The sequence below is a fragment of the Osmia bicornis genome, chromosome 2, assembly GCF_907164935.1.
Source record: "Osmia bicornis bicornis chromosome 2, iOsmBic2.1, whole genome shotgun sequence".
Lineage (NCBI taxonomy): Eukaryota > Metazoa > Arthropoda > Insecta > Hymenoptera > Megachilidae > Osmia > Osmia bicornis.
This window is the reverse complement of record NC_060217.1, coordinates 6,168,484-6,193,215: the sequence shown is the minus strand read 5'-3', so window position 1 is coordinate 6,193,215 and position 24,732 is coordinate 6,168,484. Positions and strand designations below refer to the sequence as shown.

At 44.2% G+C, this 24,732-nt stretch overlaps 1 protein-coding gene across 3 annotated transcripts in view; it reads right to left on the bottom strand.

Moving 5' to 3' along the window:
* The window catches only part of LOC114872016 (agrin-like), a 349,276-nt gene that overhangs the window by 276,866 nt on the left and 47,678 nt on the right, over nucleotides 1–24,732 (bottom strand). The window lies entirely within an intron of this gene.

The window sequence follows — 24,732 nt, the reverse complement described above, 5'->3', positions numbered from 1 at the left end:
ATGATTAATTGGATAATAAATATAGCAGCGCACGTATTTAAACTACCGCTATTTTCTTTTTTTTTTTAATGTACAAGTATAATAATTATAAAATAAAGATAGAAGAATGTGATAAATGTATATATGAATATTTTTGAAAATAGGACTTTTCTAAAATTGAAATAGAAAATCCTGACTATCCAATTGGTGGCAAAGAGGCCAACTGCATTACCGCTGGAAGACAGCTACGTTACGAACGGCGGGTATTTATGAAAGTTCGTGAGCTTACAAGAAATTCGATGGAAAGTTAAATATCCAAGGATAACTGGCTTTCTCTATTTTCCCATAATGGATCAAGAAATCTCGACCGATAACAATTTCGCGTATCCTCATCAATCTTCGAAAAGAGTAAACGAGAAATAAATGAACAGCCGAACAGCAATGTAATTCATTTATTAAGTGGTTTCCAGAAACCAGTATGGTCAGATGTGTTTGTTAAATGTATATACGAGTGCGACCAGATCTGCAACTTGAAATTTACGATCCTCGTTGTGGGCGACATAATTAAAGGATAATAAAGTTCAAACCAGTAATACTGTTATATACCTTGGAATAACGGTTCAGAAATATTTGATAGAACACACAGCGATACGAGCGTTGCTCTTGATTTATTATACAAGTTAGAATTAACGAGTACCGAGATACGAAGGTAATGACTGTGACCATAAAAAGCAGTAGCTAATAGGATAAAACCGAGATGAAATGCGTGGAAACAAAAAACGATTTTAATTACATCGGATTTAAAGTAACATATCTAGAAACGTCGTATTCAATTAACTTATATTTCCGTATTAAACGAAAGTTACTACCGGATTCGTAATTTCTTTTTCAACGATATTAACCGGACCGAGATTGCGCGGTGAAATTTCCGCGTATATCACCGGCTGAAATCCAAATCGATAGTTATCGTTCCACGAATCCGCGTGTCTTATATTTTACGATCGATCTTACCGTAAATTTGCCGCGAAATCACGAAAGTGGATAGTGCACATTTTATTACCATTTTCACCGTCAACTACGCTAACAAAGATGGTATCGTTGGACCATTCTTTACGGTGTCTCGTTCGTTTTGCGTTCGCGCCTAAGGACGGAGCGAAAAGGGTGGACGACTAAAGTAGAAATGGCACACAAAAGAGACCGACCTAATCGTAGAACTTTCGTTCGAAAATTATTTTATAATAATCCTTTGGAATAAGGGTTCCGAAGGGGTAGCCACCTCTATAAACCCAAAGTGATGCGCTTATTTACGCCGATTAGAATAGTAAATTATCGAATCGACTGCGCGTTGACGATACCGAAACTCTTTCTAAGGGAACATTTATTAGGCGCGAAACGACGGTGCCTCGGAAATTAATGGTGGATCCTCTGGTCAAGGTATCTCGGATATAAAATATTTCGGACGATGGGGGCCCATCGTTAACGCGCCACTACCTAGAACTGGCCTATCTCGTTAGCGACTCGATCGTTAAGATCTCCGGGACATCGCGTGATCTTTCCACTCGCGCTTAACTTTTACCCAATTAGGTAATCGATGCTCTTCGTTCCGACGCTATCCGATGTATTCCCGATACCAATCTTCGTGATTCTATAAGTCGAAAGTGTTCGAATGGCCCGTGTTTGATTCGACTATTTCAGATTCAGACCCGCGAGCCAAGGGGCCGGGATAAATACGAGATGGTGTTTAAAAAGCAATTAAGACAACTTAGACAAGCGATGAATAAATTAGAATTGAAATTTAGAGACTGTATTAGAGACTGTAGGAAAGTGTACAATTATAAATTTTCTAATACTCGAATGAATCATCACCGCGCGAGCAAACTAGCTAAATCATTCGACGATTACGTGGCCATATATTAGCATCTACGATTTCCTTATATCGTACTATGGAGAGTAACCGATGGTCATGGAAATCCCTTGATATTATCCCCGGTAACAAAATATACCGCGACTATTATTAACCGTGCTATTAAAGTTCGTGGATGTTTACACGGGGTCATCCATAAAAGTGACATGAAAAGCGTTTCAAAGCTGGCAGCGCCACGAAGGAAAATCTATTCGCTTGTATTCCCGACAAGAACGTCATAATCCTGGTGCATCCGTTTCGCGAACCAGCAGGCGCATAGATCCCTCGTGTCGATCTCGAGGACGCCGCGGCGCGCCGCGCCGATCCCGCTGTAACGATCGCACAATACCGAAGCCCTTATTTATAGGGTAGTAAAAATTTGAATAAATTTCTGCCGCCGCGGGTACGATGCGCCGGTTCTATCGCGAACGCTGGTTATTTATTCACTTAATGCAAAGGGAGCTGTTTCTCGCCGCGACGAAGAGCATCATTATTCGATTTTCGGCGAAGTTTTAGCGTGCCGAGAGGGTCGGTCCGCGGGCCCGTAGACAAGCGTCCACGGCAAAAGTAGTAAATTTTCACCCTTCCCACCCGGCAGTAAATTTACCTTCGCCTTTCAATAGGACCACGCCAACGGAAGGAGCCGTCCTCGTCCCCCGATCGCGGCAGAAATCTCCTCCCTCCAATTTTCCATCTCTCTCCTTCCCTCTTTTCACCTTCCACGGCCTTTCTCTTATCCCCTTGCACTGGCTCGTCGACGTCACTCCGCTGCTTTCCTTTCCTTTCGTTTTTATTAGTTTTCGCCGCGATGGCGATTGCACTGGGTCCGCGATGGTGGCGATGACGATCGAACCCGGCTGGTCAGAGTGGTGGTAGACACCGGTGGACATCGGTGACGGTGATACGACGAGGACGGTGGCGGTGGTCGCGGCACGCTGCTGGTAGTGGTGGACGACGGGTCTTCTCCGTGGAAAGAAAGCCGCTATGGAAGGAGAGAGAATTCTCGGCAAGTCTGCGATTTCACCGGTTGGGCGTGGACGATATTTATGCTCGTTTCTTCCGACTGTTTGCTACTTTTTTTCTTTTTCTCCATGTACCCTCCGCGGGAATCCGTGTTGTTTGGATTTTCTGCTCGTTTTTCTCTTTCGACGAGAGGCTACCTCCGTCCACGATGTTCCACGAACACCGGAATCATTATTTTCCCTCGCTAAATTGGCTACCGTGTACAACGATGGTTACTTTAAGTAGTAATCTTAAAACAGATGCGTGCTTTATATGAAGCGTAGGACGCTAATCTACTCTAATCGTAAGATTAATAAGACCATTATGAAAAATGAATATTCGTTGCTTCCGTGTGTAATGGTCCGAGGTTACATGCATCGCGATTTCAGCGTCGACAATATTTACGTCCCCTTGAATTTTCAAGCATGCTTCAGCCAACCATCCGATTAACCGTGCCTGTTACACCCAACACCGCTGGTGACGCGTTGTCGTCGCGACATACTCCTTTTTTCGCATCCAACGAATCGACTGTCGCCGAATTTGGCTCGAGGCCCATCGTGGCCTCTTTTGCCGCGCCAACGAGGATCTCGATGCCGGATCGACATCGATCTGACACGGAACCAGTTACAGAATGACTTTATCAATCTCGGAACCGATCGAGCAAGCAAATCTCCTATAAACCCGAGCCCCGCCTAAGAAATCCGCGACGATACCGTGTAACCGATGAAGACATCCTTCAAATACTTCGTATCATCGCGAGCGAATAACACGTCACAGGAATTATACAAGCCGCTTGCTTCCAGGACTTTTTTTCAAATTCGATCCTTGCTCAGATTATTTACATCCTCTTCTCGTATTCAAACTAGTTCTTCAAAGATCCAGCGAACGGATACAAGGATATCGGAGCGATAGCATCGTAAATCTCTCGTTTCCTATCTGCCGGCCGTCAAGAATGAAAATGACCCTTTTCCTGGGAAATCGAGCGGTTAGCAACAAACAGGAAGAACGGGGTAAAGAGGACCCCCGAGGTCAAGGTGATAAATTTGTAAAAGCAATTTAAGATCGCGGTGTACGCGAGACGTACAACGCCCCAGGACCGCGTTCCTCGGCTCCCTTTATCTGTGTCCCTTCGCGTGCAACGTACACATATCAACTTTTTATCTCGACCGAGACAATTCGACAACGACCACGCGTCCTTATAAACGGACTATACCGCATAAGTATCCGCCGCAACCCACATCCGTACACGAACAGAAACTGGCCCGCGTGCCGGAATCTTGAATACCAGGAAAAACCTGCACCCCGTATCCCTGCCACGGCTCATTTTATCTTTCCCACCGTTGTCCCGTGAATCCTGGATAACCGACAGATAAAAACCGTGCGTTCACGAATATTTCGATAAAGCCCCGTGGCCGTGTAACAGCGTCGGGACGACAAGACGCCGCTCGAGAGGGGCGCACTTTCGTGCGAACAAAATTTATGAAGCAGATTCCGAGAAGTCCTCGATGTCAATAAGGCTAACTTCTGGTGAAATTATGTTATCGTAAGAACGAAACGATGCAAGCGTTTTAATATAATGACAGACAGGCGAGGGGGGAAGAAAAAAGTAACTCTGGAATGAACACTTCGAACATAATTCCTCTGAATTAATTGTAAGTTTGTAGCAGGGACGCGCTACCATGCAACTTTATCAGCCGTACAGGTTGAAACAAATTTCTGCCGACGATAAAGATAACTTCTGGCCAAATTACGTTATCGCGAGGACGAAACGAGATGTATTTTTTAACATGTATTTTTTACACATCGACGAGCCTGCCGCTGGTTGAATCCTCGCGTTATCCTGGCTGTCGTGTAACCTGTCACAGATTCGAAGGAATTTCCGCCGCGACGATGGCGTTGATGAGAGTAAGTACTTACTCGACCTCGGTGGCACGGTAAACGAGAACGAGAAAATTATTTAGAAGCTTTATAACCGACAATTCTTACGGGACAGACGAACCACTGGGACTTGCCTTTTAGCGCAGTATGAAATATCTCGCCGCAGGCCGCAAACGGAAAGCAATTACGGAACATTAAAAGCGGCAAGGCAGGAGGCGTACGAACCACAGAAGATGAGAGACCGCACGGGAGGTTGTGAGCCTCTTTAAAAAATGTCTCGAAGCTTCCTTCCACCGGCAGCGTTTCAAAGGATCGCCCTCCCATTGTCACCAAAAGGGCAAAATAATTGAACCTCGATGTTCACGAATGAGTACGCGCAATCGACTTAACTTTACAGCAAGAGTACCAGGATTGGTATCCAATTATTGTTGGTTGATTATACAAATTACCCCTTTAGAATAAAAACTATTTCAATCACAGTCTCGTGTCAAAGCATCGACTGGTACCGGGAAGAATGGAAGGCGAAGCATTAAGGAGCATCTGAGTTATCACGAAATTACCGATTGCTTTACGACACTCGTGTAAATATTTGTCGTATATTAAATGGAAACTGCGATTAATTAAACGACGAGGTAACTGGTTGGAAAGAAAACGGCCGCGTCTCGAATTACTGGTACGAACCCGCTGCCCTCGTAAATATGTGATGACACAGGATATAACACATGTTGCCGGTCGGGGTGCACATGCATTACATTGCCGAAGCGTGTCTTAACTAATCGGAGTTATGGTAGCTGGGCGGTCTGCACCATTTCGCATTTCAATGCATACACCGGTGTGATTTGCGAGGGCGAACCGTATAGTCGGTAGATAGCCTCTCTCATTCCACTCATCTTTTTCTTCTTCTTCGCCCGTTTTGCCTTCGCCTTCCGCTCACTGACCACATACCAACCTTGCCTTCCTACGATTTCTTTTTCTCTTCATCTCGCCGAGATGCATCGTGCCTCTGATTTCACGCGAAAAATTCTTTAGTCCCGCTCGTTCCGATCCATTCGAGTCGAGCGGAACCAGGACGAATGGACAGAACGACAGGTACTTAGATTTAGTCCAAACTGATGAGAATTATACAGAAACTCTAAAATAATCATTTGCTTAAACCTTTTGAAGAATGTTAAAATTTGTTCTCGAACCGCTATGCCAATAAGCTTTGAGAGCCTTAAAGGCTCGACCGATTATTGCTCGGCCACTTTTACGAACCGCCATATATAGAAAGTTACGACAGTTCCTTGAAGCGGCTCGTGTATAGGTGCAAAGTTACATGCTATTGATCACGAAGATAGGACCACCCTTTAGGCAATCGATAAACAGATTGTTTTATGAGAATACGGTGGTTTATGTTTCTTGTACGAGTGAAACATTTTTATGCGATCGAACTTTATAATGATGCTCTTAACATAAATACAGATTAATTATCCTAATCGCTTCCCCTATTAATCTTGCAATTACGCTTCTTGCTATTCTTTAATTGCAATCTCTTCCCGTATTCGTAAACTCGAACCAGTAACATTGCGCCAACGATAAAACATAGGTATCCGATGCCAGGGACGATAAAACAGCGGAGGAGTGGTTAAAAAAAGCACCGTAACGATTTGTTCGAAGGCCGTGCAAACATTCGACAGAGACGTCGGTGGATTTTTATAAATTGCACGGTTAACGCGTCTGATATAGTGCGTTGCTGAGAGCGAAACGCGTGCCTCGACGGAGCACGCGGTATATCACGAAGATGTTTTATGGAGGTCTGCCGGTCCGTATAACAACGGCGAGGAAATCATTGGTCGCAAGAGACAAAGAAAGCAAAAACTCTAGTCGGCGTCGCGTCGATGCATCAGCCGCGTTAATGGCGGACGCGAGGAAGACATTCGTTCCTATAGAAGCACGTAGGAGGACAGTGGCTCGGTCACAAATATTCCGGGTGTCCGCTTCCGCGCTTCAAAACCGACCAGATCGGCTGCTCGTAATTTCTCTCGCACACCCTAAACCAACGGCCGTAATTTTTCCAGCGATACGTGGGGTATCCTCGTCGTTGCACCTTCCTCCGGTCTGCGTAGGAACCACGAAATCAAATTCCATTCAACCGACACGAGTCGTAGTATTTCATGTATTTGTATCGCACCGCGGGACACTCCAAATTCTTCGCCTTTCCCGTGTCCCCCTTAAACTGGACGTTTATAGGAAACTGCACCCGCGCAATTGGACGTTCCTTCTTTTTTCTTTTTTTATGTAAACTCGAGTGAAAAAAGTACGATACGCGTATACATATATTTCAGCGGGTACAAAAGGGAGCCCCGCCTGGAATTCCTTCGAGCTGTTACGACATCGTTACGTGTCTGTAAAATAAGACTCGAGCCCTGCGAACCACGGTAAATCACCTAACAGAGGCTGAAGTCTGTACCGCCACCAAAGATCGGAGAACCTTATTTGGAGAGCATTCGCGTTGGACCAACGACTATCACGGAAATAATGATTAATTTAATTTTTTTTTTAAATGTGTATTGAAATTGAAATAAAGAAGCTATTCCACCAAAGTACGAACGAAAAATCATACTGTTCTACGATTACCTTCCGCCATTCGTTCGCCGAAAGCACGCGCACCACCCGCAAAGCACGGCTTCCTTATCCCCGCGATAAGAACAAATTATTACGACAGCGCGTCGGCGGCAAGTGTCACGGCTTAATTAAAATCTCGCGAGTGGTACTCGTGAGGCGGATAATCCCGTTTAAGAAAGCTGCACGCTTATAAAAGCCAGCTTTCTGATACGTGGCCGCGGTTCGAGCTACCGTAGCCGGAAAGGGAAGGGATTTAAATCGAATCGCGACAACGACGCGAAATGATTCCAGCAAGTAAAACGAACGGCTATGAAACTCTCGGCCCGTTAAATTGCCGCGGCAATGGGTATCTCTCAGATAAGCAACAAGCTCGACGAGCACGAAATAATTAGAAGAGACGAGGCTTAACTCGATCAAGTCTGACGCGGTCGGTGATAGGAAGGCCGCGGCGCTTCGCAGACAGATTCGTATCGCGTACGTGAGAAGCAGACGCTTTCTATGCGGCTCGCACACGCGGATCGGCCCAACATAATAAGGATATTTTGCATATATTAACGACTAATGGAGGCAATAATAGCGTATCGCGCCGGCGATACGGACGCTTTTGTCGGCTTACCGGGATATCGTCGCTGATACTCGTCCGTGAATACTTCCAGACGATTTCCATGCCGGGCGCACACCTGCTCGAACGAGGCTGAGCCCAAGTTTGTTCACGTGGAAAAAGAGGAAAAATCCTCTCGTTAACGACGCTTTTCCGTTTACACTGGCCACTCGATTACAGCTGTACGTTAAAACGATTACCACAGCTCGTTCAGATTCTCGTCCATTCGAACGCGCTGATATGTAATTACGTTATTGGGAATGCGCTCTTATTAGTGCGCTTCTCGTGCTTTTCTGGTAATCAATGTTAAAATACGATCAGACTCGGACGCGGCGGAAAATGGTTGCAAAGTAATCCTCTCCGTTTAGTATGTTAATACCGGGTGTATGCGTTTTAATACGCTTCTGAAATTAACAGATCGTTAAAGCCGCATTAAAACAGATCGCCGTGCGAATATCCAAGAATCGACGAGAATATTCGTTTAAAGCGTTTCTTTATCGCCGTGTTCCCTCCTTGGTTCGCCGAGTCCAACCAACCATCGTGGATTTTTACTGTTCGACGCGGCGGACGAAATATCAGCGTTACTTTTTTACGGCGAAACACCTTCCGTCGACGAGATTATGAGAAATACGCGCGTGAAGAATTCTTAACGAGCGAATGAGAAACGAAGGTGGCTGAGCAACGGTATTCGGTAGACTTAACGCGTGTTTCGGCTATCGTTTCGAAAATACTTAATTAATTCGGTCATTGAGAAGCAGCGCATTGAGACGTCGTGTTTGGAACACTGTTACATGAATTTACTCAAATTTAAAGCGAATGAATTTGAATACAATTAGCGAATCTTATACTACTCGTTGCCCTCGATTTTACAAAAGTACAATCATACAAACAGCTCCATAAAAATAAATTTCATTCGATGGAAGTTCTTTAAGACTTCACGTATGGTAAGCCTATTTTGAGTGGCTCACGATCGAGCAAATGAATAATACCGCCTGTGACTCACTACGGGAACACTCGTTCTCGTAATGACATTCACAGAGGAACGAAGCCCACAGATAAACCTACTACGTTCTTGTGAAATCATTTAAGTATCCGCCAACCATCAAGATTTTACGTTCGCCCCAAACGCGAACTTCGAAAGTGATAATGATTGATTCATAAATCACGGTGGAACGGTGGATTTCGAGTCCACAGTAGTAGGAAGATTTATTCATGGAATCGTTCTCGTTTCCCTCTGTCCTATTCGGGGCCATTTCCTATTACGTTTATCACGCTGTCACTCACGAACGAGCAAATTGATTTACTACTTGTCAAATTAATGGCAGCTTATAATCGGGAAATTGAACCAGCCTATACCTGTTCGAACCGTGGATATTCGATACAGCGTACTCATTGAATTTAATCGCGCGTCGTTAGGACGGTCTATCGTTACTTCAATTTCCTCCATTTATTAAAAACACGTGAAACTTTCCATTAACACTTTTCTTTGTATTTTATTGCTGTCTCGAGTCGTATAGAACAATTAAAGAAGAAAAAGATATTCGTGAACAGACCTTGGTACGTCACGTTACGCTGCATAAAGATGTCGAATAAGAATCTCTCCCTACCAGGGAGGGCCTTTCAATTACGGGCTATTAGGGCACGTAAGGATCTTTAATCCCCGGCGGGTACACGATTTTTTACTCTGGCTTTTCGCCGTAAAAGGATAAAAGCAACCCTTGTCCCGCCATTAGTCACGAGACGGCCGAATGCAGTCTTCGGAGTGGTGGGTATATATTTTTATGACACGCGTGTGGAAACCTGTTTCATTGGTCGACTAGGACAACGTTATATTTTCCTTCTTTCTCCGTGCAACCCTCCAACCGATGTATTTTTTATGCCGTTGCCTTTCCTGTTTCCACGTTTCTAAATTCGCACCTTTCGCGTGGATCCTTTGTTCCTCGAAACACAATGTTTGCGAGACCAGTTTTATGTCGGCTCCGAGACAACCTCTTTTTTCAACAGCGTTATTCGTCAACGTGTTCAAAATTTCCTGAGCAATTTTGTTTTATAATAAACAAAATCATGAAACATCGAATCGCTATTCTCAAAATGTACACGACTGAAACGACTGTAAAACATCATCCCCCAGAGTGTTTAAAACACCGGGTTGTCCTGGCAGGAACAGCACTATCTTCCATTGAGACATCAATCGCGCTTGTCATTGAGCCATCAAGCACGCTTCGACAGGTACGAGCAATCGTTTCTTGTTCGATCGCGTCGAAAAAATTCACGACTGTGCAGGGGAGACCGTCGGAGGTTGTACGGCCATTGTTCACCGGCCAACGTGGTCAGTGACTCTAGGAAGAAATTTATGGAAGTGGAATTCCTCGCCGGCTATGATTACGACGTAAGCGTGAATATTCCGTCGCGAGGCGTTTAACATGCTTCGTTCTATCGTTCGGACATCTGGCGATATAGCGTGCATTAATGTTCCGCCATTAGCGAAGTGTTTAAACACGAACGCGCTTCCTGAGTAAACAACCACTTGGTCACGAAACGATAGTCTACTTCAGTAAGCACAGAAACGTCGCTCCTCGAGACCATTCAGCTGCGTTTCCTTTCCCCTATTTGCATTCGAGGTATGCCCATCCTCGACGTTCCATCGAAATAATTTGTACCTTTTAAAGTTCCTCGCGGAAGGTGTAGCCGCCTTCGTTATGAAATCATTCACTGTATCGAATCGAAGGTCGAACTTGAATCTTTTCACGACGACACGTTCTGAAATGACGAGTTTAACTGCGTTTTATAACTACTCGATGAGTAATGAAGTTTTCTATTCTTAGACTTGAGTCATCGTCTCCTTCGGTTGAACTTTAATACTAATGAATTTTTAAATATTGAAATGATCCCCGAGTTTGTTTCTCTCAAATTTGTAAAAAATGAAAGAAAATGTTTCAGTACTGGGAATACGGAATGCAACGAAAGGGAGATCGTCAGGTGGGCCTTGAGTTAAATGTCTGACGGGCGTGTAAGCAGCGCTCGGTATCTGTAACAGATCAGATACAAATGGAAGCTGCGACCAGGGCGTTAAGTGAGGCCAAGTAAGCGTGGTAGTTGGCCGCGTGGTAGGTAGAACGTAGTTGGCGTGGCCGACAGGTATGTTTCAGGTGGGGAAGCTGAGGATTGGTAGGAGGTACGAAGAAGAAGGGTCCGGACAAAATCGGTGCCGATCGGTAGTAGCAGGACCGACAACAGGTACATTCGCAACCGTGGCGGGTTAAAGGTGGTTGTAAGTCTGTGTCACTCCACCTCCCTTAGCCCACGGTGCAAAGTCATGGCATGACGTCGCGATCAACCGCGAGAAAAACGAATATGTACCCCGGAGTGACTGTATGCTCGATCTGAATGTTAAGTATGTAAATATTGATGGTGTTTTGATGGTGCTCGACTGATGCTACTTACGATAACGACGACGGAGGAATAAAGTTACTCTGTTTGGAACTACTTCATATTATTTTTCCTTTCTTTGCAGCCAGAATGAAAAAAGTGATCCATCACCCATATCATTAGGAATTCATTAATTTACCTAATTAAAAATTATAAAATTTTCAACAACTTCAATGTAAAATTCAAGGTGTTAAATCGAGCTAATCGATACCGAATAGATTAATTGACGATGACGACTATGTTCGAACGGAAAGAAAAGTTTGAACATCTCGTAAAATGATCACACAAACGCGATTTCACACGAGCGAGCATTTAACTGGCTGTAAAAGCTCGGTAGGAACTCGCAGCATCCGGGCACGGAATTGATTAAGCAACAGCGAGCAATGCAGCGGCGGGTGAACCGTAATCGTGGAAGGAGCGAGCAAGCACGCGTGGAACGTGAAAGGATCGCGCGTTAGCGGCGCGTTTGTACACACGTAGAAGGGAACGAGAAACAAGCGAGGACCACTGACAAGTCGGATCTTAATTATATGCGACCATCGGCAGGTTCTGTGTGACTTCTGCCAGCTCTCGCAATTACCGCCACGATAATAACACAGTCAATTTAACTCCTTCTGTGCACGTTGCCCGTTCGAATGCACCTCGTGCGTGTAAAGACAATCGCGGTGTAATTGGACGCATCCTCGTGAATCGTTCCCCGAGCTATTCACAATTAATGCACGCGTCTAAAAGCCATTCATAACGTCTTTGCGCACATAGTACCGTGATATATTAATTAAGCATCGAAGAACATTCGCATAGTGGAAATAATATCTGTTTGTGTTTGTCGGCTGCGGTACTTTAAACCATTGAAAATCAATATTGCATCAATGTAATATTTCATTTATAATTATTTTTTTCTTTTTTAAGCATTGAATTTTCTCCCTTGGAGCATCTGATTACAGGCACTCGTAAGAAACAATTTTGCAATGTCAATACGAAACATCGAAGGGAGGTGCTAAATGACTAAAGAACGATAATAAATTATCACCGGCTATCGCGAAGTTCTCGATGTCATTTATTATCATACATTTACATATCGAGCCATTTCAGTTGTTACTTTAATCGGTAAGCTATAATTTTTAGGGCAGCCCAAAGTTGAACGTACGATTCGAAGCATAGAAACCTTTAGAAGAGCCTCACTTGACGACGTGGAAATGTACGTACCTTTTTGTCCATTAAAATGGTACTTAGGTTAAACGACATTTCTGATATAATGGAACTGCGCGTTGCGTAATTGCAGAAAGCATGGTCTAAAAACGAACCGAAAGATTGACGTCATGTTTAAAAAAGTGTGTTAGTCGCCGCGATAAATTCCACGAACGGAAACTGCTTTCTGCTCGTCATTCAACCGTTCCTCTTGCCTTGTCTCTGTCTTAATTGCAGCACCTCATTTACATGGAAACCATTTTTGTACCGCTGCTCGAACCATCGCGACGATATTCCACGATACGCTTTATAGAATTCATAGTAATTATCATTAAGGGTAACAAACAGGAATCAAGCAATTGTTAACGAGTAGATAAATAGTACACCGTGTAATCAAAATGAAGATAACTATGCAAAAATTTGTTTGCTCTATTACACATTGATTATAATTGAAAAATTAATAATTTTGTAGCGTGTGACAGATAGAGCTCTGAAATAGAATTTTATCAGTAATTTCTTATTAATTATAGAAAGGATCTCGGAACTGCAGACGCTAACAAGCAGAAAGTGATATTTATTATTCATTTATAAAAATCCAGATTCTGAGGAAGAATTAGCTCGTCATTTGCAGTGGATCAAGTTAATTTATTTAACGGGTTAATTGCGCCTGACGTGGAATTTCCGAACAATTTTTCCGGCGAAGTGAATAAATAATCTTCGGTTCAGTTGACGAAGATACATCTGTTAATTGCAAAACGACTAATTCCACGGGAATATCTCGGTTATCGTGGCGATTATGTTGTCGCCGAGGCACGACGGCGAAAGAGGACAGATCGCGCGCGATAAACGCATGATAATCGTCCGCGGGAATTTTTAAGAGCGATTCCCGACCGGAGCTGGACCGCATTAACGACTCTTTCGACGAATTAAGAAATACCCCGGGTGTCGTCTTATCTTTATACTTGTTTTCGTGCAACCAGTCAACCATCCCCTTTTAAAAACTGTACTCCGAAGAATACCGTTTTCACGGTGTTTATAATTAATTGAAAAATAAGAACGCGACGAGGCTGAAAATTCGACTATAAAAGAATAACTCGAATCGTTGTTGGTTTGCTTGATAATCGTGTCCACCTTTCCACGAGCAATGCTTATTTTATCATTGTGCGTGCACGAAAGGCAAGCAATAAGGATGAGCAAGCCCCGAGGATGAACACGTAAGTGGGTAATTAATTAGTCAAGCGGTCGTATTAACGGATTTTTCCAACGGTGTCAATCAGTGCCGTGTACACGATGCTAATTGCGAGCCCGCACGAGGCAATGAAGTAACGAGCTGTCTAATATCGAAATGGACTAATCCTGAATACAGCTCCGCCGGATTCATTTGAAAGGCACGCATCACGGTTTACGACTTCCCGAACAAGACAGAACGTACGAGATTCGCCTATCCAAGAAGAGTGGAAACGTCGAATCGATACACAGAAACCCTTTGGGGATAAGGTAATTAGCAAACGTTCGTGTTACTGAATTTTTTCGACCAAGTCGATGCTCTCTGTCTGATTATTTCTATTTGAAATGGACAATCTGATAATTTGTCAATGTCGTTTGTAAGAGAACGAACCCGTGTCGACCGAAACATAAATATTCCTTTTTTTTTCTTAATATTCAATCAAAAATTACTCGCACGAACATGAATTAATTAAAACTATCCATCGACGATTGGACGAGGTCTTAGGTGTACGACACGATAACGTACCCTATGAAATTCCATTTCGGCACGTTCATTTGCCAGGTATCGCGATAAAGGCAAACGTCCCCGGGCATCGAGGGGCACGCGACGAGCCAGGTCGCCGCTCGTAAATTTCCACGGGCTGGGATCGTGGTGCAACAAAACGAATTCCACGGTGGCTTAACGCAGCGATATAATTGCATTTTCTCGCAGGCGTTTTGCGTAGCCCGATTGCACGGCCAAGCAATCGCTCGTTCTCTACAGTGTCTTCATTCTACTCTATACTTCCGTGCTCCTTTGATCGCTGTCGTTTAAAACCGACCGCGCTTAACGACCCAGCGGGAACACGTTTCTCTATCAATTATACCGTACCCTCCCTTATCCGCAACGAACCGTATCGAAAGCAGCGTGATTCCACGCTCGCCGCGATTACAAGAATCGAGGAAACACGGAACGAAGAGAAAATCGTAACGTTCCGTGTTTCGCGTAATTTCCCCGCGGCCGGCGTTCTCTTACATAGCCCGAATGCGTATTTAAAGCTGCGATCGCGGCTTTATAGTTACACGGAGGCATGTAATAACCCGCGTCGCGATACCTAATCAAAGAGGCACGTTTTTCAGGTAAAAAGTACGTAACTGAACCAGCCGCCTTCTCGTTACCACCGATCTACAACGAGCAGAGATCGTAATAGCCGGCTGGCGCCGACAATCGGTTCTTCATCCGTTCAGGACCTCCATCGGGCATTTATGGCGTGCCGCACGATCCCATCCCTCGATACCCATTCGGAATACGATGGGATTTATCTTGACGTTGCAACGCTCGCGATTCTACCGTGGACGCGATAAGGTAACTAGACGCTGCTGGCTGACGTACGACGAGAAAGCAGCCGTATCTAACCGCTCGTAATTTATCGAACACCGTTCGCGTTACGCCGAAGGATCAAGCAGCGTTGACCTTTCCCATATGCGCCACCCATCACGATCACACCTACATTTTATGACGCTTGCTAGATACTTAACACTTATCCCCTTCAATATTTTACGATAGTAATTTTCTACTTAAGATGTAATGATAGATGTGATTTAATAAAAGTGCAATCCATTCTACCTCTAACAACACATAGAAATTAAATAATGACTGGTTATTTATTATGAATTATTAGTAATTTCATGGGATCAATATATTATTCGAGTAAAATGTTTCCCTTCTTGTGTACAATCTCTGATTACCTTTTCAGTGAAAGTGTCTATATGAATTAACACGACAGTTCTGCAACAGACTTTCCCTAATTAAACAGGAAAGGTATGCTTATCTCGCTCCATTTTGAAACTTGTTTACGTTAGCAACATGGAATGTTAAATACACTAACGAGAAAATGAATTTTCATTGTACGAGACGAATTTCTCTCTCAAATAAAATCGCATTAACGAATGCTAAATTTCGCGTGTAATGCATTAAGGTTGCATTCAGATTGCATTCTTACCGCTGCTTTCACCTCACGCTCGCAATTAATAGTTTTGTTTGTTTCCACGTCGACGCCACGCCGGTTCGCTCGACGACGAGTAGATTTACAGTATTTGCATTGGATGGTTAGATCGATGTTAAAGTGAAAATACTCGCGAGGCATTTCGTCGATTCCGCGTACAAATAAAGCCTTCAACTTTCGATGAATTTATAATGCCAGGAGAAAGGATAATACGAGGGAAGCTGAAGCAACAGCAGCACCGTTTTTGATCCCCGCGAGTGAAATTTTCGAACGAGGTGCCGGGGAAGAGGTTATGTAGATGAGATAAGTTAACTACAGGTCCGAGGCTCTGAGACAGGACATGAATAATACGGTCATCGACCCGTAATTGTGTTGCACTTTCTGGTCAGACAAGATCGTTGAAATCCTACCTCCTTCGTCCCAGATTCCGTCATGATCGAGAAGAAAAGGATGCAAAAATGTTCTATATCAAAGGACAACCATTGCCTGTGATCCTCGCCAATTTCAATGAAATCTGTTGGTATCTCAGAAATACCAATTTCAAATCGTCTCAAGAGACTATTGTTCCGCAGCAATTACCGACAACAATTTTACCTGCTAATCCTAAAACCGAACACGTTTTGGGTAGAAGTCGCGGCTGATTTACGGCTAATTAAGTTTAACAAGCCGTTTAGTCTATTATTAAGGTTGCTCAAGGACCAAAATCTGCAGGCGTATAAATTAAGGTTTCGCGAGGGTACGAGCTTACGATGGTTGAACGGCGTATAGTGACCCCCCTCTGCGAGCTCTAATCGCTCGACATATTTCCAAATTAAAGGCCAGACCGACGGGTCACAGGGTAGTTCATGCTGTGATTTTAAATGGCGAATCTGCCCGGCGACTGTTTGTTTCGAGATTTGTTACGGCCTCCCTGGAAACACCCCCTTCCATTCGGTTCGCCGTTGGCCCGAGGGGAAGCATTGGCATGCTGGAAATCTTCAACGGGCATCGAAGCTGATCGATCCCCAGCCCCTTCGACGCCTCGTTCAGGTCGGAGGTCCGGACTTAATGACAGTCGTAACAAATGAACGGTAATGTCATAATCGAATGCCGCCGAACACCGGCAATTTCGTCGCCCGACCTGACTGATGGCTGAGGCCGACCGGCCTCGTTCGACCCATCCACTCGTTGCTTCTTTTGTCCGAGATGAAAAGCATGGGGAACGATTGTTCGGAACGTACTGTAATCGATCATGAATCGAACGGAGCCCCTTGGTAGTTGAATCGAGCATTTGCATACTCCGTAATCGCATTTAACAGCGGCGCGCTTGTCAGGTGGTATTAGGAAGTTGACGGAAGTCGATTCAGAGATATGAAAACTGACATGGGGTTTGATGATCGAGCTAAATATGAGAGACACGATCTCGTTCGTATAAATACACTGACAGATCAAAGATATTATTTTACGTTGATCAGAGCTGTCTCTAGAATTTGCGATATCGACAGGAAAAATGTGTATTTCATAATTAGCTCCGTTTTATAAAATTACGATACGTTTAAGTTTTCTTTGGCTCACGATTGTAGATCACGAAACGTCAATAATACGAAAGGGATTTAACTGACGTGTACGTGCAAGTACGAACGATCTATCGATAACGATCGACAGTTGTCTGGTACATAGAGAGTTGCAGAGACCGAGTGCCATTAGCATGATCTATAACCGCTGCTTCAGCGGCTACCGATCCCAGAGATGTTATCTCCCGATGCCCGACTCTCTTTCCATATCTTTCGCCTCTCGAGCGGTGAAAAAAGGGCCGAACGATGCTACCCGTTATAGTTTCCGAGGCTTACTTACATATAGATTGCCTCTCATTTCTTACACCCGAAATATTGCCAATCGTAATACGCGAGCGAGCACACCTTCGCGAGCGACGAAATTGCATTTGCATACGGGGCAGATTGTCCCGTTCCACGTGTAAAGAACCTCGCTCGTCCTTGGTGGCTGGTCGCGTCCTTTGTCCCTCCCCTGATCGCGCGTATACCAACCGAGGCAAAATGAGTCGTCGAAAAGCACGTCATTATCGGCCAGGATTGTACGAAGAAAAAAGAGTTAGCCACGCGAAACGAATGAACCTCGAACATCCGGCAAAATGGTACCATTGAACTCTAATGGGGTTGCTTCTTTCTCGAAGGTGGTTAGCTGCGCTCGACCGGTCGATAATTAGTCAAAAATTCGTGGCTAACCACGAATCCATCGGTTTATCTCAAACGTTTTGCCTGTCGAGCGTTAAACGACCGCCTATTAGAACGATAAGGCTAAAAGCGATCCTATTCCTCTTTCCAACTTGTCCCCTCTTGAAATATTAACATCGCACTTTTTCTGCTCCTTTCGATCCCGATAAATCCTCCAGTTCCTTTTTCTCGAAACCCTTGCCTTGGACACCGTGTAAATGGTAGGCGTCCAGTTTGCTCGACATTGAAATTCATCATTCGATTCGGATAACGAGATCACCGTCGCCGCCTCGTTTCCCATTATTCCATCGAATAAAAGAGTAAATGGAGAGGAAGAGATTGCCCAGGCGTCCGCGTCCGCGTCCGTACGCGTTATCGTCGTTAATCAACGTAATCGAACAGCGTCGAGAGAGGTTTCGTTGCAAATAAATCGGATGGACATATTGGTAAACACACGTATCCAGGATGGAAGCGAGGCGAGTTAAAAGGAGGAGAAAAATAACGACTGGATGAAATGCGTGTTGCTCGTGATTCACTTCGGCCAACTGGTTTCGTCTGATCTCTTCATGAAAGGGAAGAGGGTCCCCTTGTCGATGATTCTCGACGATACCGTTGGCCACCGTGAATGTCAGATTCATCGATAATTTCTTACCGGACTATTTGTAATCTGTATATTCACCTGTCGGTCCGTCAGTTTGCCGAAGAATCGAGATACCGAGCGTTCCACTTCTCGCCATCCCTGCCAACCATTCTAAACTCACTGCTGTCTCTTAATTATTATAACATCGTCGAAGAGGGTATGATTAGAAAAGCAGCTAACCTAAGTGAATCTCGTAATAACCCATGACATCCTTAGGCCTGAAAAAATGACCCGCCCACGAGCTTCCCAGAGAGGATTCGAGATCTGCTCGCTGATCGAAAAGGGTACACGATTCCCGCCATTAGATACAACGATAGAGACGAATTGAATTTGATTATGGCAGCCTGTTGGACCGTATAATTATATCTGTCAAAATATCAGCCTCCGACCAGCCTTTGTCGGAAGATGATTCCAGATTTCTCCAAGGGAAAAAGGCATCCAATCGAATAAAAACGTCTAGTACCTCGATCATACGCGATAACCCGTGAAACGTTTAATTATTTCTAAGCGAAGAATGCCTGCTCGATGTCACGCTCGTCTTCGTAATCGTTTCGTAAGAAACCTCGTGGCAAACAAAAGACAGGTCTAATACAGGATCTGTCCTCGCATATTTTTACGCTCGTCTGTTAATTCTACGCCCTTGCTTTTCGTTTCTATTCATCCCCGACCGTTCGTCCTTCTCCACCCACTCCTACTTCCTCTGCGCCTCCCTTCTTCTGTCCGGTATAATAATTAATGACCGTTCCTACGAAGAAGGCGCCGCCACCCAGGCTCGATTCTTCCCAACCGCAGAAAATAATTACGAATTCGAAAACGGTTGTTGTTAGCCGACAATTTTCAGAACCGTGCCGAAGATGTATGCGACGGGTGAGAAACAATGGAGGGGAGAAGAATGAAACGAATGGAATCGTTTAGAGATCGAATATTTTGAAAGAAAGATTACATACATATGTAGAAGATCGAGGTGAGCGAATGAAGGTGTCTCGGGGAACAAGCGTTACCCTGGATGGGTTAAAAATGAGCAGCAACGAAACGTAAGACAGCAGGCAATTAGCGAAGGGAGAAAGGAAAAGGGCACGTTTCGATACACGAGCCACTCTCGATGCCGAAGGGAAGGCCTTGAGACTCGAAAATCGATTCACCAAACAAATGACTCGGTTACGCGCTACACATTCCAGCAGCCGTTGATCTCTCAGTTTTCTTTTCAACGCTCCTCCACCGACCCGACTCCGCCATTTTAATGACCCGACTGGCACACAAACTTGACGACACGAACGGAGACGAGCAAACAGAGGAGGACAGGAAAATAAAGAGTGGAGCAAGACGAAAGGAGACTGCGAACCTGGCGAAAGAAAGGTCTGTTATTATACCGAGGTGGACACTGAAAATTGCAGGACGATCAAAGATGGAAAAGAGGCGAAGAAAAAGATAAAAACAAACAGGGAACTAAAGCCACCACGTGAGAAGGCGTGGTGGGGTGTGGTCGAATTTGTTGGGGTTTGTTGTTTCCTTTGAACTTATCTTTCATAAATTACTCAAGAAATTTTAATCTGACGTTGCTGTTCAAATGAACAATGCAACTATTATTAGGTACTAAAGGGCGCTGTTAATACTACTTACCAATTTTATCGCTTCGATATTTAGTACTATTTATACAACATATTCGCGCAATTATCGGTCAGAGTTTATGTCGTAAATGATAAGTACACAGAAAAGGTGAAGACACGATCAAAATCATCCAACACTGTGCGACGAAAAAGTAAAGGGAACACATTGAAACCAAATAAAATAGAACTTTAAAGCAATAGTTTCTCCGAATGGTAACCATTAGATAACATTTGGATCCAACTACTATGTCAATGTGTACCACTTCTCCTGTTGTCTCTATGCAACATCTCATTTCTGCACAATAATAGTCACGTATGCTCCAAAGTTCTATCCCGTATTATCTCACTTTTCACTCATCTAACGATGCAATTTCCCTATTCCTCACTTCCCATTTCCTGCATCCTTGTAGCGCGTAACTATTACATAAGGAATATACACTATTCCGGTGTTCCTACATTCTCTCGAAATCCATTCTCGGAATTCCAAACGCGGGAACACCGTGTAACAAGTTGAAGAGGTTTGCTTTCAAGCTACACGAACGATCTCCCAGAGGATTGTAGCGGTGTTGGAGTAAAGGTGAGAATATTTCTCCTGGATCTACGAATTCCGATCACAGGTGCAAGAAATCCTTTATATCAAGGAGCTAGTATAAATCGCGACCGGTGTCGGCACAAGGGTCCTCGACAGAGGAAACGTTTAGTCCTGGGTAAAAAGGACCGCTGATTAGCTTATCTAAAGATACAGCTAAAGCTGATTGGAAAGGGCTGCCTTATCAGCGTGCCACTTAATCGTCCCGCGTGGTCGGTTCGACTGATCCTGGCGAGTTGTGAATCCGATTATGTATACGTTTTATATCTCATTCGGGATTCGAGAGGCGCGCACGAGTCGGCGGCGTGGCTCGAAATGGAGCCCGAGCTCGGGTTACCTTTAAGAAGCAAGCTTTTAATTTGAATCTCTAACTTGTACCGCGTTTCCTTATAAGGAAATGATTTATCAGTGGCGTAAGTAGAATCCTTTATTCCCCGTACGATCTCTCACATCAGATAACTGAACATCATCAAAGGACTCGAGTTTCCCGTGCGCGATTGCTGAAGTTTCGCGTTGCATCGGATTTTATCGAGCTTCAAAATCGTGCAACGTCGTTTGATCAAAAAATTTATAACAATCGCGAAAGAGCGAATATATTGAAACTTTGATGAACACTTTACTGACTGAGAAGAAACCAATTCTTTGATTGTAAATGATTCATCCGTAATTTGATCGAGATAATAAAATTAATTAAGGAAATAAAACGAGAGGCAGATGACTACACCGCTGACTATTGTATACAGAGAATACTTGCGCGAGTAGAATGGACCTTTCAGACTTGAATTCGCCTTTTGGTTCTCTCCGTAGCTCAGACGACAAAGAGAAAGGCCACGGAAACGTTACATCTTGATTGTACGAGATGAAAACTGCCGCCTTTTTATATTCCGGCGGGAGGAATTTTAATTTTCTCAAGAAAACAAAAACTGGTTCTTCCAGCTATAAGAGAGCGCCGAAAGGAAGAGGATCCGGGTGCATCCACGACATTCCACCCACTCGATGTTTCGAGGAGGAAGAACTTCGAACGCGTCTATGACATTCCACCCACTGTTTGGTTTGTTCTTGGTAAAAAAAAAACGATCGACACGTGTCAAAGGCAAACACGAGGAAGGTCGACGTAGTTTGTTAAGAGACGTTTCGAAAGTTCGATGATCGATCGGTTCCTACCTCCGGAATGACTTTTAGTCACCTTCTGTCTTCTATACTTTGTATAATAAATGTAAAATATGCGACCTCGTCTCCACCCTTATCCAATTTGTTAAGAACTCGTAGTCATTAAATTTTTTAATTGATATGTTATCGGCAATGTATGAAAAATAGGCATTGTGTAGAATGTCTAGGCAATATCGATCTCAATCCTGATATAAACAACATTAATTTTCCTCTAAATTATAATTTTTAACTAAACGCCTTTTAGCAATTTTTTCTTATTTTACTAATTTTTAGAATAATTACTTTACAAAATTATTACAATACCTAGGAAAAGTTTATATAATATTAAAATAATTCGAATATTTCATACTTTACCCAAAAATATGTATCAGGCATTCTATAGAATGCCTGCTTTTCATACATTGCCGGTAACATATGTATGTGTAACACAAGTAGATACTATTTTGCTACAATTTTACATCATCAAATCGTGTTAGACTTTCTACGTTTCGAAATCGGTCATTCGATATGCAACAACCTGATATTACTCGACCAAGTCGTTTCGCGTAATTGTCTTTTCACGCATAATTCGTCCGTCCGTCTCAGCTGTTTGGCTGCATAATGAACGCGTAATTACGAAATAATTACGATGTTGCAAAAAGAAGGACGAACCGTGTCCCGAGGTAAACATCGACGAAAAACAACTCGTCTGTTTTTTCGCCGTTTTATCTTCATCAAACGTTTTCGTCGGCAAAGTGGTGTAAGGGTTCTCGGCGAAGTCTCGTCGTGTCTCCACGAGTGGCTAACACGCCGTGGTAGGACTGTGTGGCTTGTCGCGGCGTGATGAATCGCCAATTACCATACGACCCGTCACTCGACTTTCCTTTTTTCCATCCCTCTCGCGAACGTTTCCCGGCCTCAACATCTTTACGGCAACCTTGGTGACGCCAATCATGCTCGACTGCGCCGTACACGATGTAATATCTTCGTCTATTCGTAGAAAAATGTCCGATCGCCGCGGGCGACAATTCATCACGCGATAATCACGCGCGAACCACCAACAGCCAGCAAGCTTTCATTGCGATAATTATTAGCGTAGAAAATCACTGATGTGTAGGGAAGAATGATATCGAAAGATCAAAATGTTGAATTGTGGGCTGAACGAGTACTTAATTTTAATTAAACTGGATTAATCTACTGATGTAAGGATTCAGAGTTATAAGAAATTAAAAAGAAAAGATGATTCGAACCGTCTATAGATGTGTACTAACGAATGCAAAACACGTTTACCGCAAGGTAGTTTCGATTCGATCACGTGTCATAATGAAGGGTTTGAATCGAGCGTACGTCAATCGGCCTACGATTTGTCATTAATGGTTGCTGGTCACGTACGAAGGGCCAAATACCCGAAGGTATCGCGTACGAAAAGCAATTTCAAGTGGTCCAAGGGAATTCGATTCGTTGTACGTTTTTTCCTTGGTACATACACTCGACAGCCGAGACGACGAGCGCGGTGGAGCGGTGTCTCGGTATACATATGCGGCTCATACGCGCACGGGGACCTGTAATTGAAAGCTGTTACGCTTGGTATTTTATGGCTTTGTCCTCGAGGCATGCAAAACTCGATTCTTAAGGTCCTCCGACGCGGACAGGGCCGGGCTTAAGTAACGGGGCACGAAAATACGCGCCTCCTAATTAAATCCGACTAAATTCATCAAAATCGTCGTTAAAGCCACTCTTGGCCACCACCCTCGGGCGATGGTCAAGCATCGTTGCATCGTTAACGATCCTTGCCGCGAAAACGAGATTCCGATCTGTCTAATTGCCGCTCCACGGTGTCCGAAAGCCGCAGCGGGAATTCCGTTCGAAATCGTGCCACGATAGGAAGGTCGTTGGATCTCGAGCTCGTAAATTACGCTGCGATCGTTCCTTTGCCGATCGACCACGAACAAATCCGTGAGCAGGAACAACGGTAAAGGCTCAATCGTAACTCACCCTGTACCGTGACCGTCCAACACGGAATCGTTCGCCGTGTTCGAGACAAGATTGCAATAGAAAATTAAAAAAAAAAAGAAATGATTTGAAAGCGTTAAGATCATTTGATGACCCTCGATGAAGGAGTCTAGTTCACCAAAGGTATTATCCTTTGAAATAGACTCGTAGCAAAGATCCAAGCAATCAGTATCAACCGGAAGGCACGACTTCTAACTCTTGTCGATCGTGCGGCACGAGGCTGCATTTCAAGCGAGACAATAATCCATCGATAATGACGGCAATAATAATAAGAATAGCAATAACGTCTTTATGAGCACCGCGAAGGGGCATCGGGCGCAGAGTGGGTGAGGTTACGGCTCCTTGACCTTCGAGGAACTGCTTGAAGGATGGGGAGGGTTATAATCTTTTGGGGCCGAGCGAAGGATCGGTAGCCTGTGCGGTTGGAAGGTGACTGGAAAAACGAGAAAGGTCTTTCGTGTCACGGTGAGCCAGCAACGCTATATGGCCGGTGGTGGAAGATAAAGGCGCGCTTGAAATAAAACACGAGCCACTGCCAGCCACGGGCAGGGAGAAACCGGCGCTCCGAGAAGGGTGTTACACGCGGGAAAAAGAAAGATCCGATGGTTGGTTACGTTAAGAAACTAATTGACGCGGAGGCAAGAAAAAGAGGAGGACTAAGACCTGTCGGTTCAACCCCGTTAAACGTCGTGACACGTGCGCAAATTAATAGGTTGATCCCTTGAGAA